Source organism: Camellia sinensis, chromosome 3, assembly GCF_055761805.1.
Source record: "Camellia sinensis isolate YWXY chromosome 3, ASM5576180v1, whole genome shotgun sequence".
Taxonomy (NCBI): Eukaryota; Viridiplantae; Streptophyta; class Magnoliopsida; order Ericales; family Theaceae; genus Camellia; species Camellia sinensis.
The window spans coordinates 196,151,371-196,162,009 of NC_138963.1; positions in this window are offsets into that span (position 1 = coordinate 196,151,371).

Consider the following 10,639-nt stretch of genomic DNA (forward strand, 5'->3'; position numbering starts at 1 on the left):
AATTAGTGGTCTGCCTTATTTTTCAGCATCCCATTTCCTTGTCAGTAACCCATCTCATCAGATTGACGCTATGGGCGTTTATTATAATTAAAAATTAGTAAGTATCATGCATAGAAATTTAGTTTTAAAATAAAAAATTAATTTTGAATCAATTTTATATGTATAAAATTTTAATAATTAAAAATTAAATATAAATAAATTTGTCAATGGCTGATGAAATTTTTTGTTAATGTATGTGATCCTATATAAAAGGTTTATAAAAATAATTTCTTTCAAAATTATAAAAAAAATAAATTATATTCTTAACCTGAAATCAAATTTTCATTTGTGTTAATCAAATTTATTAAAAATCATGAATTCTACTTGTATCAAAATATTTTTCTGAAAAAAATAAAAATATCAAAAAATTCTATAATATACAATCATAACTCATGATGTATTTTTATGGTTATTAATTAAAAAAATCTTTGTTAATTTCTTATATTTTTTATTATGTCTAAAGTGTATGTTATTGTTTTTTAATATAAATGTTTTCCATATTCTCAACAAAAAATAAATAAAAATGGTGCATCGGGTATTTATGATTCAAGTAGTGTTTGATTATAATCTATTATAATGTTTTTATATGACAATATTTAAGTATTTTATTATACGAAAAAGTACTTAAGGTGGATTGACTTAAAAGTAGGATTCATGCTTATATCAGTAATATCATAAGAATTATTCACATTGATGGATAAAAAAATTATAAATATAAACAAAGACTTAAAAGAAAATTAGATATAAAATCTCTACAACCTTAATAACTTCAGTTCTCAAAAGGGTTTTGATTAATTACGTGACACATCATAATAACCGTAGATTTTTTATTCTTACCAAATTATTCTTGCATATCTTTTTTGACAGAGCTCATGAAGGTGTATTATCAGTAATACTATAAATTCAAATTTTTTATTTAAAAATTATCCAAAACACATCAATATGTGCCTTAAATACATATAATCATTTTTAATGAATCATTATTCTTTAAAATAATACTACACGTTATTTATTATTTGATATTTGTCAACTTATCTTTTAAAAACTTACCAAAAAAATATTGAGTTTAATTATTTTAACCAATCAATATTAAAATTGGGCACAACATGGGTATGTAAATCACTTATACAAATATGATATCTAACATAAAATCACAATGGAAATAACTTTAATTAATGTAATGATATTTTTATATTATGATATGTGTTACAAAAGAATAATTTTAATTTAAAATAAAATTTACAAAAGAATAATTTTAATTTAAAATAAAATTTAAATTTAAATTATATATTTTAATAATTTTAGCCTTATTGTTAATAGGTTGTTTGGAATGTCCTAAATAAGCGTACTTTTTGTCTTTTTGGACTAAAAAGTTGAGGAAAAAAATATGAATGTTTGGATTAACTTTTTGACTTTTTATAAAAAAAAAATGTGTATTAAAAAATTATATAAATTAGTGTGTAGGGAAAAATTAGAATTGAGAGTTGTGCAGCCGTACTTTTTGACTTTTGGTGAATAGTGATAACTTTTTAACTTTTTGACTTTTTGACTTTTTCAACTTGCCAAACTTGACCTTAGTTAAATTGTTTGTTTATTTTGATTATTTTAGTTCTATTGTGTTATAAAAGTGTAATTAGCATATAAAGATATATTAAATTATAAGATAGTAAAATAAACACTCATTTTGATATTTAAAATAATATTTAAATTAGAAAGAGAATTACTAATATAAAACTAAAAGTTATTCTAAATATTTAATTTAATTTTTTTATTTTTATATTTATTTGAAAAATAAAAATATGTAGAAATGAAACTACACAAAATTATTTAAAAGATTAAATGTAAATACGTTTTGATTAGACTAAGAAGAAAATACAAAAATTAAATATGTAGAGTATTAATTTTTTTTCTTTAATATTCTTTTTGAATTATTCATACATATTGTATAAAGGTATATAAAATTTCAATTAAATTTAATGTTTTGTAATAAAAAATTTCATTTTAAATAAAAAATTAAATATAAATTAATATTAAGACATCAATAAGATAGACAAAAAATATAAAATATAAAATAAAATTAATTTGATCCATGCGATGCACATAATTAAGCACATTCTGTATTTTTTTATTTGTATATTGATATGATTTTTTTTTTCAAATATCATAATAATTAAATTAAAATATCAACTATATAAAAGAAATCTAACTACGACAAGACTAAATACATGATGAAAAAAAATATATGGAAAATAAGTATTTCTCAAATAGAGTTCATTGAAATTAAGTTTGTGTAAAATTTTATATGTAAATGGAAAAAACATGTTGATGTAATTTTTTTAGAAAAAAGTGAGCCTTTTGAATGTGACACTTAAGTAAGAGAATGTAACGCCCTCAAAATAAATCCATAAATCATACATTCTTGACATGCTTAAACATAAGAGAGTGAAGCCTAATCACATTTCATCAGATTGTTCATTACAAAACATATTACATGTTGACAACAAAAGTAAATGCCCTATAGGCTTACAACTTTTCAAGTCAACACTTGGTTACAAAAGGAGAGTATTAACTCTACACAAAAGAAGCCTTGGCTTGATATACATGTAATACAAAAATGTAATCACAAAAGATGTCCTAGCCACTAAGTCTCTCAAGCTACGTCCTTGGAGGTGGCATGCTACTTGTACCTAAAAATGATGTCCCATATAGGGTGAGCCAACGCCCAGTAGAGATATGCTAAACATAATATGAGCAATAACTAAAACATTAGCACTTGATAAATGTTCAACTTAACCAAAACTTCAACTTATGAACATGGCTCAGAACCTGGCCAAATAACTGAAATGAGGCTACATCTCATGCCAACAATACTACAACTTGCCATTTTACGGAAATTGCGTCCACGGGATTCGGCACCCATGTATTTTCATTCTCTTATGGCCATTTTACGGATATTTCATCCGCGGGACTTGGCACCCATATATAGATATATTCGGATTGCTATTTTACGGAAATTGCATCCGCGGGATTCGGCACCCATGTATAATTATATTCAAATGGCCATTTTACAGAAATTTCATCCGCGGGATTCAGCACTCATGTATTCAAATACACAACTTGATTAGTTTCAATTTACCTAATCATCATGCAATGTCTACAACAATCAAGACTATCCTCTACCGATAGCCCAAAGCAGTTATTTCTAAATAGATAATAAATGCCTCAACAGATATATAATTGACTTTTTCAAAAGTGAGCGATTTATAATCCAACTCCACCATTTTATCTCTTAATGATCAAATTTCATTATCCCCAACTCAATTTCATAACAAATGTCATTAATTACACTAATGACCGAAATATACCCAAATATGACATTTTTTCCCTTTAAAGTCAATATTGACCCAATGGTCCAAATATTACCGACAACATCAATAATATCTTTTTAAGACCCCAAATATATATATATATATATATATGAGTCAAAAAGACAAAACTCCTCTTTTTCAATATAATACATTACAAACCCTAATTTTCCAAACCAAACCATTTATACAAAAGCTCTACATTTAGGTTAAAGATCATAAAGATGAGTAGGAATCCCTACCTCAAATTCCGGAGCTCAACGAAGAAGATGACGAAAACTCAAAGTGCTCTAAATCCCAAGATTTTCGAATCAAAAGATAGCTCACACCAAGATCAACACTTTTTGTAAAGGCTCAAGGGTAGGAGATCACTCTAACTAGATCAAACCCTAGAGAGAAGGTAGATTCTAGAGAGAGAAGCTCTCGAAAATGGCTTTTTGAAAAGTAAGAGAGAGAAGGAAAGTGAAAAAGTGATCTAAAAAGACCCAGCTGATATTTGATATACGTATGACCCGCTCGAGCAGAGAATAGGACGCTCGAGCGTCAGACACAAAAACTGGACCCGCTCGAGCGCCAAGACACAACTGCAAAACACACCCATTCGAGCGCAAAGGGAAAACCGCTCGAGCATAGATTCCCCCATTCCAGAACTTTTACAGACAATGAACTACCCGCTCGAGCGCTACTTGCTCGAGCGTAAGGAAATCCACTCGAGCGTGAAAAACACACCTGCAGAAGTTTTGCAGAGGCACGAAATGCTGAGAGTGTGTAAACCCCGTTCGAGCGCAATAAGGCCCGCTCGAGCGGACAACCAAAAATCAAATTCTGCTCGAGCGCAAAGGGAACCGCTCGAGCGTACCACCAAAAATCTGGGCAACAAGGAATGAGATTAAAGCTCAACCAACTTGTTCGAAACACGCCCAATACATCCTAAAACTCAAACACACGGAATTAAAGGATAACAACAATATATACAACTACCAACTCCATAGAACCTAAGTTCGGAATACAACAATCAAAGGAAGAGAAACCGGGATCGCTATAGAGAAAAACACTACTTTTATATATATATATAGATATAATAAATTTCATAAAAATAAGTATTTTTAATATTTACTTAGAATAAAATTAATTGGTAAAATATTTCTAGTATATATAATTCTATTAAGTTTTGTTTATAGATAATTTATATTAGGTAGAAGTATTTTAAATATTAAATTTTAGAAAGAATTTTGGTAAGGGTATATTGATCTGGAATTTTAATAATAAAAAAAAAGAAAGAACAGAAAAATAAAAAAAAAAGAGGGATGCGTTACATAGGAGAGAGAAAAAAGTTAAATTTAAACAATATTTTTTTTATTTAATTTGATAATCTTATAAAAGTGTTATTTAAATCAACACATAATAATTTTAAATAAATTATTTGTGTATATTTTAATAATTTTATCTCTATCATACTATAAAAATATAAACTAAATAAATATATATACTCACTTTAAATTATAACACAATAAAAGAAATATTCATTTGATAATTTAAACCTTTCGTGCTACAAAAATGTAACTTAAATAAATAATAATAATAAATTTATATGATATTAAATTATAACTTGATATTAGAAATAATTGTTAATTATTTAAGAAATTCAATATAATTATTATTATAAATAAGATAGACATAAAAATAAGAAATAAAAGTGAAAAAAAAGTATAATAAAGTTAATTGGTAAAGTATTTTTAGTATGTATAATTGTTTTGTTTATGGGTAATTTCGATTAAGTAGAAATCTTTTAAATATTAAATTTTAGAAAGAATATTGGTAAAAAGATATATTGATCTGGCATTTTAATAAATAAATAAAGAGATATGCTATATAGGAGAGAGAAAAATTGAGAACAAATACTACTTTTAATAAAATATATATGTGATGATTTGAGAATATAAATTTATTTTTATTATATTTTATTAATGTTTTTACACAAATCAACTTTAATGATTTATTAATGTTTTTACACATATCAACTTTAATGATTATTTGATGATTATTTGATGGTTAACATTTTCTTTTAATAAAATATTTTATAGAATCATCCATTGTAAAAGAAATAAATATACATTCTAAATTTTAAAGACTTTTATGAAATTTTAGAAGTTGGACCAATAAATGGACAATATATTTTTAAAGTTTACGTATTGACTTGTTATCAACATAATTTGGACAATTTAATCTATAAACTTAAATTTAAATTGCATTGTTCCTGACCAAATTTCCTATCTAGTTTATTATATATTTTTTATGAAGTTTGAGACAAATAATATAACAGTGAAGCACCAATAAATCTCAAAATATGATATTGTAAACTGTTTCAACCTTCTTTTTATTTCATGAACTCAAAAGTCCCATTAAAGTAGAAATTATATAAAAAGGTAGTCATCTACACATTTGAGTTTAATTTTTTACGGATAAAAGTGGGTTCCTCTAATCCACACTATAGAAGTTTTGAGTTTTCTCTCATTCTGGAACAAATCTCATATTACAAAGAAGAATGTAACACATTAAAAAATTTCTTAGTGTATTTTTCCCAAACGTAACAACATAATATTCCAAAAACTCCGCAGAGTATTTTTTTTTTCCAAATATAACACTCCAACCAATGTAACACACTAAAAAACTCCTTAGTATTTTTTTCACAAACGTAACATTTCAATGTAAAATACATAAAAAAAAATTAGTGTACTTTTTCAAACATAATACTCTAATCAATGTAATACATTAAAAAACTCCTTAACGTAACAAACCCATTATGAAGACTTTAACATCAGAAAATAAACACAAAAACAGACCAGCAAAACCACAATGTGACACACTACATATGCACCAAAAACTAAACACATTGCATTAGGCCACAAAACAGAAGCAACACATCATCAAACCCATTGATATACACAAAATTCCATATTACAAATCATAATCATAAAATTTCCTTACCTACTCATCATTCCAGACAACACAACACCAGTACTAAACAACACTAGAACCAAACCGGAAAACCCAAAAAACAATTAAAAATGAAAACACATCCACAGTGGGACAAGTCGAGCGGACCAGCAAAATGCAAACCTAGTTACTCCGATAGAAAACCACACTGCCAGATACAATTTCCACCTTCCTCACAAAATAGAGTTTCTCACGTTTGCCAAAAATCATATCAACCACCAAAAATAAACATCGTGAATCACTCCCCCTAATCACTCAAAGAGAAGGAAACATTACACATAAAGCTGCAAATGAATCAAGCTGTTCATAAACAAGCTCGGCTCTACTTGGTTCTTTTAGTAAACGAGCCGAGCTTTAGCTCGCACTGTAACGCCCCCAAAATAATATAATAAATACAACCCAAACATTTGTTAATAGCGACATAAATCAGAGTAAATAGTCCTTTCATTACATGAAGTCAATGATACAAAAGGGTTTAACATAAGTAAATGTCCTATCGCCTTACACCTTTCCAAGCCTTGACTTGGTTATAAGAAAAGAGAGACTAGCTCTTACAAATAAAGTTCTTGGCTATACAAAATATACAATCAAAACAAAGAAGTTCGTGCTCCCAAAAGTCCCTCTAAACTATTGTCTTGGCAGAGGCATGCCCTTAATACCTGAAAATGTTTTTCCTAAATAGGGTGAGCCACAGCCCAGTAGGAACAATCTAACACAGTATATGAGGTTTAACGAAGATATAAGTACAGTGTGCATATACAATACCATGGATTAAATATTCACATTTTTATATAGTCATAAAATACCAAGATCTTATTCCATTTCTTTATCCTTCAATTCATTTCAATACATGAGCCAATTCCGTTATTTTTCAATAACCCAAATGAGATTACAACTCAATGGTTCAACAATTTCACAATGAACATACAAACACTTCCAATTGTCATTTTACGGATATTTCGTTCGTGGGATTGGCACTCATGTATAAATTTCGGGACTTTCACCCAAGACACTTCGGCCAACTTAATTATAATGGAGTCCATCCCCTTTCTCCTCCCAAACAATCATACATATGCAATGTATTTAAATACATAATCACACATATGGAGTACATCTCCTTTCTCCTCCCAAATAATCATACATATACAATGTATTCACAACATGATCATATTCAATGATAATCAACTATGGACTAGCTTCAATTCACCTAATCCACATGCAATTTCTACAACAAGCAAAGATATCCTTTACCGATAGCACAATATAGATATTTCTAAACAGATATACAATCTCAAGATAGATAATTTATCCAAAATTTCCAAAGGTGTGAAGCATTATATACTCAATTCCATCATCTATTTCAATACTCACTCAATTCCATGTTTGCAACACTAATTTCAACTATTTATACAAAATAGATATGATAATCTATTTAGGGCAAAAATCCCTCTTTTCAAAATACCAATCCAAATTCCAAACTCACCCATTTTGACATAACATGACTTCATTTTCAAACCCCATGTTCATTTATTTCATTTCCACCAAAAACCCCTCTTTCACATTTCACCCAAACCCTAGGTTTGGCTCAAAATACTCCAAAATCCCACAATTGTTACATAACCACAAATAACTAGGTTAAAAATCATAACAAGGTGTAGAAAATCCTTACCTCAAGCTAGAAGAACAAGCAAAGCAAAGGTGAAACTCCAACAATACTGAAACCAACTTCCAATCGGATGAAAATGAAGATCTTGAGGTGCTCTAACTTTTTAACAAAGGCACTAGGGTGTGGAACCCACTAGATCAAGGTCAAAATGTGGAGAGAGAGAGATAGTATTTTAGAGTAAGAGAGTCAAAATCTAGGTCCTTGGAAAGTTTTAGAGAGGGAGAGGAATGAAAAAGTGATATAAAATGTCACTTTTACGATCTGATATACACACAGTCCGCTCGAGTGGAAGAGTTGATGCTCGAGCGTCAAACACAAAGTTTTGTTCCACTCGAGCGCAAAAGTGGCCCGTTTGAGCATTGAATACACACATCTAGAACTTTTGCAGACAATAGGTAGACCACTCGAGCGCAATAAAGTCCGCTCGAGCACCGACCCGCTCGAGCGTAGAAAACACTTCTCCCGTATTTTGCAGACGATCAAACTACTGAGGGTTTGCAAACCTCGCTCGAGCGCAAAAAAGCCCGCTCGAGCAGAAGACCAAAATTCTAGGCAACACAAGTTTTGAAAAACAAGCAACCAACTTGTTCCAGACGCACAACTACAATCTAATAACCAAAACAGAGGGGAGATAAGGGAAACAAGATATGAATCATCATTCAAAACCATATCGACCCGAATCCGGAACACAACAAGTGATGGGTCAAAATCGAAATCGATATAACCTCCCCCCCTTAAGGAATTTTGTCCTCGAAATTACAAATTAAGTTGAAAACCAAAATTAAACCATTCACCACAACGTTATTCTCATAAGTTCAATACCATGACCTTTTCTCCGGTCATCCATTCTTATTAACTTAATACACAAGTCCCATATTAAAACAAAATTTACAATTTCTCAAAACATTTACAATGTTTAACCAAAATCCGAGTTTTTAAGAAATTTACACCGCATATACAATGCTTCCAAAAGTGATATAATACATATGATATTCCACATTCTTAAACATATGCTATGTTAATAATAAATTCATGCTTCCAAAATGTAAACAATATATACAATGCTTTCACATATCACCAATCATAATTGCAATCCAATAAATGTTCAAACATCAATAAATAAGTCCGGATACTTTTCTCGGACTTCCAATTCACGTTCTCAAGTCGCTTCCTCGACTCCGTGATGTTTCCACAATACTTTAACCAAGGGAATTGTCTTGCCTTGCAAGACTTGGTCTCGCCTATCCAAGACCCTCACCGGTCTCTCCTCATACGAGGCATCCTCATCTACCTCTAAGTCAGTCCAATCCAACACGTGTGATGGATCCGACTCATACTTCCGAAGCATACTAATATGAAACACGTCATGCACTTCAGAAAGCTGTGGCGGTAACACCAAACAGTAAGCAACCTTCCTAATCCGCTCAAATATCTTAAAAGGGCCCATAAACTGAGGGGATAACTTCCCACTATTTCCAAATCTCATCAAACCCCGCCTAGGTGATATTTTCAGGAATACATGGTCTTCCACCTCAAAAGACAAGGGTCTCATCCTACGATCGACATAACTTTTCTGGCGACTCTAAGCCGTAACCAACCTTTTACGAATAAATACTACTTTCTCCGTCGTTTCCCGAACCAATTCTGGACCCAATAGAGGTGCATCACCCACCTCGGCTCAACACACCGGGGATCTACATGGTCAGCTATACAAGGCCTCAAATGGTGCCATGCCAACACTCGATTGAAAGCTATTGTTATAGGCAAGCTCCACTAAGGGTAAGTGCCTTTCCCACGACCCTTTAAAATCAATGACACAACCTCGAAGCATATCCTCAAGGATCTGGATAGTACGCTCGGACTGCCTGCCAGTCTAAGGATGATACGTAGTACTAAAGGTCAAACTAGCGCCCAAGACACTCTACAAGCTCTGCCACAATCGAATTGTGAAACGCGGATCTCTATCCGAAACAATCGTCATAGGGACCCCGCGCAACCTCACTATGTCCCTGATATACAAGTCGGCAAGATAGTTTACTGAATCACTCAGGCGCATAGGTATGAAGTGCACAAACTTGGTCAACCGGTCAACTACCACCTAAATAGCATCACTACCCCATTGAGTCCTTGGAAGGCCCACAACAAAATCCATCGTGACATGCTTCCACTTCCACCCGGCTATAGGCAAGGGCTGTGACAAACCTGCTGGCCTCTGATGTTCGGCCTTTACTTGTTGACAAGTAAGGCATTTCGATACAAACACAGCTACATCCTTCTTCATACCTCTCCACCAAAACTGGCCACTAAGATCGTGATACATCTTTGTGCCTCCCGAATGCACCGCAAGGCATGAATGGTGAAACTCTCAGAGTACCTCCTCTCGGCAAGACTTCGGCATGAACAAACGGTCAAGGTATCTCACACTTAGGTCGGGACACACATTCAAGCCCCTCTCCACTTTTCCATTGGAAATCTTCTCCCTGAGGGTTTTTACTTCAAGGTCACATTTTTGCGCTTCTAACACTCGGTTCACAAGTGTAGGTTAGACAACTACTGTAAACAAGACTATAGA